A 4,536-nucleotide genomic window follows, 5' to 3' on the forward strand; every position below is an offset into this window, starting at 1 on the left:
ATTTTTTTGTGTGTTCCTTATAACCAAAAAACCTGAAATTTATTTTGCAAATCAATCTTTTAATATTTATTAATGTAATAAGATTATAATTTTATATAAATTTTTAAAAAGTGTTTTATATATTTATTTGGCACAGGGTCTCACTGTACCAAAGTTGGACTCATAGTGATCCTCCTGTTGGACTGTACCAGCTTGGACTCACAGTAATCCTTCTGTTTCTACTTCCCCAGCACTGGGATTATAGGCATGCACCAACATACCTGGTTTTGGTGGCTGGCACGGGGGCCAGCATGGTATGTAGTGCGGGGGATTGAACCCATGTCCTTGTGCTTGCCAGGCAAGTGCTTAGAATGCTGAGCTATCTCCCCCGCCCAATTTTATATGGTTAAAACAGCTGATTCTTTGTTATTTCTTCAGTTTACTCTAGGTTTCTGATCTCATTTATTTTCATGTTTAGGAATATTTTTTACTTTCTATGTTTGAGGACAGAGTGATTTTTTTTTTTAATTGCTAAGAATTTTGTCCATCAGAAATTTCTAAGTGAGGGATTCTCATGGCAGCATAAGATCAGAATGGTACAAGCAGGGCTCGAAAAGGGAAGGCACGGCTGTGAAGACTTGGCAGCTGACAGCTCATTGGGACAAGATGAGAATAATGGCATTTGAACCAAGTCAAACATTGTCACCAAAATGTATGCCCATGTCCTAACTCCAATATCTATGGGTGTGACCTTAATTGAGAAAGAGGTCTTGGCAGATGCATGAGAAGAGATCACTTTGGATTATCCGTGTGGATGTCCAATCAAACGACAAATGTCCTCATAAGAGAAAGCCAGAGAGATATTTGAGATAAACAGAAGACATGGAAGAGACAAGATGGCTGTGTGGTCAGCACTGCAGAAATCAGAGGATGCTGTCCTCAGTCAAGGAGTGCTGAGAGCCCCAGTAAGCTAACAGAGGTGAAGAACGGCTGCTTCTCCTCAGTGCCCCCCTGCAAGCACGGTGTTGAGGGTTTACTTTTGAACTTCAGAAATGAGGGAGAACACATTTCTGACAAGTCAGCCAGCATCTCCTAATCTATTTCAGTAGCCCTAAGAATCTACAATCTTCTTCCCACAAAACAGAAAAGTCTGGAAGACAGCTGCCTCAAAGGAAAGTGCTTAGAATTGAACACTACATTCATGTAGTTTGGGGACAAATTATAGCATACAGGATTACAAAACAAGATCTTTTCCCTTTCCATACTCAGCTCACTATTAATAGTCTTGTCTCAATATTTGTCTAGGTTTCAGGCTCAAGAAGCTGCTTAAAAGAAACATTCCTGGACCCCAAATCTAGAGATTCTGACTCATGTGGTCTGGGTTGGGGCTCCAGTTTCAAAAACAGTGCAGGTGAGTCTCACGCAGGTGATCCCTTAAAAGTAAGGGTCAGTGAATTCTCCGGCATAGTCAGATAGTAAATGTTTTGGAGCCCAGAGTTTTACAGATATGCAACTCTACTATTATAGTACAAAAGCAGTTTGTTAGCAAATGAGCATGGCTGTTTTAATAAAATGTTATAGAAGGGCCGGCAAGAAGCTCAGTGGGCTAAGTACCTGCTTAGGCAAGCGCAGGAACTGGGGTTCGATCCCCAGCACCACTCTGCCTGCATGGTGGCGCATGCCTGTAATCCCAGCACCGGAGAAGCGGAAAACAGGAGGATCACTACGAGTCCAAGATGTGTAGTGAGACCTTGTACCAAATACATTAAAAAGCCTATAATTTTCACGTTATGAAATGATTTTAATTCTCTCCCATCCCAACCACTTAATGATGTGCAACAAAACAGGTGGGAAGCGAGATTTGGCTGGTGGGCTATAGTTTTCCAACCCAAACTTTACTATGATACAGTTTGCCAAGTGATGTGAGCGCTGAGATTTTTCAAGCCAGGGACATGCTATGAGACAGCAGGAGAGAAAGGAGCAAAGGACTGGCTGATGCATGGGGTCATCCTCAGCAGGCTGGCAGTCTCTTCTACAATAGCAGCTCCTGTGCCATTGCACATGAAAGGTGTCACTTTTGGGAATAGAGACCTCCAACCATACTGTGGGCTAAACAACAAGCTGAGGGCCATCCTGCCAGAGTACTGAATGGCAAACTCGGTTACAGACTGCAGTCTAGACAAGAAAACCTTATTACTATTAATTACTATTAGTGTAAGTTCACCCTGGTTATTCCCACTAAAGACTATCTGCGGAACATAAAAGAGTAGGAGGAAAGACAAAAGTAGTCTCAAATTCACCCTAATAAGTCCTTCACAAATTTCAGTTTCTCACATATAATCAGTAATAAATGATGTTCAGTGTCTCTCAATTTTGGTCTATGACCTAGATTATTAGGGAACTGTTTTTGAAGATGAACAATCATCATCCCTATCTGTCAAAAACTGTCATGGTGTCTCCTCTCTGTGTCTCTAGCTTTGAGTTAGCACAGCTAGGATGTATTTGTTTGAGAGCCTCTCTCCTGGGTTGGACACACTACCACATGCACAGAACAGAAATCCATGACGGAATCAAGATTTAGTAAGATCTCAGCAAGCTAGAACTTTGGGCTCAAAATAACAAGGTGGAACTTAACTAGGACAAATGTAATTGTCTGCATTTACATTTAAAGAGATTCAATTATAAAAGCACAAGTTGGAGGAAGAGGCTGCTTTCCCGGCAGCCATGTGATGCAGCAGTTCACAGGATAAAGGCCTCAGGGATGTTTTTGACTATTGTCTCAACAAGAGCTACTGAGATGGGGCTGCTAAAGTATTTAATACAATTTTGTTTGCATTAATGCAATTCCAATTTCCAGATCAGTATAAGTCCACTGTACTTTGAAATAATCAGATGATATGTAGAGTCAGCAGTCAGGGCACTCAGTTTTAAAAGAAAGGTTAAAGTAAAATAGTAGAAACAGCATTTGATAATGGGTACGCAACCAAAGGAAGACAACCAAGCTAAGAAGGAGCCTGAAAAATAGGTTTTCTCAGGAATATTTGGAGGAGCTGAAGTTGTCAACAGTACTTTTAGGATGTACTTAGAAATAAGAAAAGTAATGTATTTTGAAAATCAATCTACAGAAATCAAAATGCAATAGGCCAGTGTCATGACTGGACAAAGTCTGTATAGCAGGGGCCTCAAGACCAGACCTAAAACTAGTTCTAATAACATGAGTGCTTCAACAGAGACATGGATGGGACCTAAACTGAGATACGTATGTCACATGTGAGGCTGACAGAAGCAAGTGCTTGCCTCACCCCATCTGCCCTGCCCACCTGGGAAGGCCTGTCTGAGAAAGACAAGGACAGGGCATGGCTGGACAATGTCAACACTGAAATGCTACAATGTAAGCCCCTTCTCTTCCGACTCTTAGAGGCTCGGCTGACCTCTGCATAATGTAAGTTCCTTTCACTCTGCATTCTAGGTGTAAGGACGTATGTATTTCCACTGACAGTTTAGAAAAAATCTAGCATCATTTTTGAGCACCATCGAAAGCACAGAGTTCCCATTCTCCCTCCCCGCCACAAGCACACAACGTCCACCACTATCAGCATCCTGAAACAGGGTGGTACATTTGTTACAATCACTGAAAGTAGGCTGAGACATCTTCACCACATAAAGTCCGCTGTTAACATTAGGGTTCACTTTGGGTTGTACATCTGTGGGTTTTGACCCATGTATAATGACATGTATCTCACATTACTCCTGTCCCCTTTTCCTTGCTGTACTCTTTGGAAGCCCATCTATAGTGAAGGAGTATGGAGCCGTGCCGTATGTTCTTTAGGCGACAGTATTTAGATAGGTTGGTTGGAATTCTTCTACTTCTCTCCTTTTTCATTATCAAATCATTTACTTCTACCTGTATGAACTCATAGTTTTGGTCAAAACTCACTACTACTTTATTCTGTTGCTTAAATTGCCCTACCTTAAACTTCTTTCTAAAGAACTTTTCCTATTTTCATAAGGAGCTAATTCTTTGGGACTTGTGCTTCTTTAACTTGTCTCATCTATAAGTTTTTCTTACTTTGTTTTCTGCCATAACAAAAATTTCCAGGCTCATGTTACGAATTTTGGTCTCTACATCAATCATTTTACCAACCCCTGGTCTTCTTACTAAAGAATGGCGCGTGTTCCTTCTAGGGCATCTCAGCTCATGGAGTGAGGAAACACATGTATATATGTTGCTACAAATATGGCCTCTACCTTCAAACCCACTTCTCATAGGAGTCAGCTCAGCTACCCGGTCAGCCCTGAAGGGCTACGGTTCCTATCACTCCTACTAACGACCAACCTATCACTTATCACTCCTACTAAGAAAATGTTCTGCTACACTACCACATGCTAGTTGTCCTTTTCTTCAAATGTTCACAGGGATTTTTAGTCTGGAAAAGAAGATACTCATAAAGGATATGACAAATGCTTTATTTGAGTACCCAGAACCAGCCACTTAACTCACATAGAAAACGAATACCTTAACCACCACCCATTGTCAAAAGAAATTACCAATAAAGT

The 4,536-nt window shown here is 41.2% G+C and overlaps 1 protein-coding gene and 1 pseudogene across 1 annotated transcript in view; one reads left to right on the forward strand and one right to left on the reverse strand.

Moving 5' to 3' along the window:
- LOC105743292 overlaps positions 1–3,494 on the forward strand; it is a 5,710-nt pseudogene extending 2,216 nt beyond the window's left edge.
- Znf704 (zinc finger protein 704) overlaps positions 1–4,536 on the reverse strand; it is a 172,448-nt gene that overhangs the window by 123,151 nt on the left and 44,761 nt on the right. The window lies entirely within an intron of this gene.

The sequence above is a fragment of the Octodon degus genome, unplaced genomic scaffold (genome assembly GCF_000260255.1).
Source record: "Octodon degus isolate 3935 unplaced genomic scaffold, OctDeg1.0 scaffold00114, whole genome shotgun sequence".
NCBI classification, from domain to species: domain Eukaryota; kingdom Metazoa; phylum Chordata; class Mammalia; order Rodentia; family Octodontidae; genus Octodon; species Octodon degus.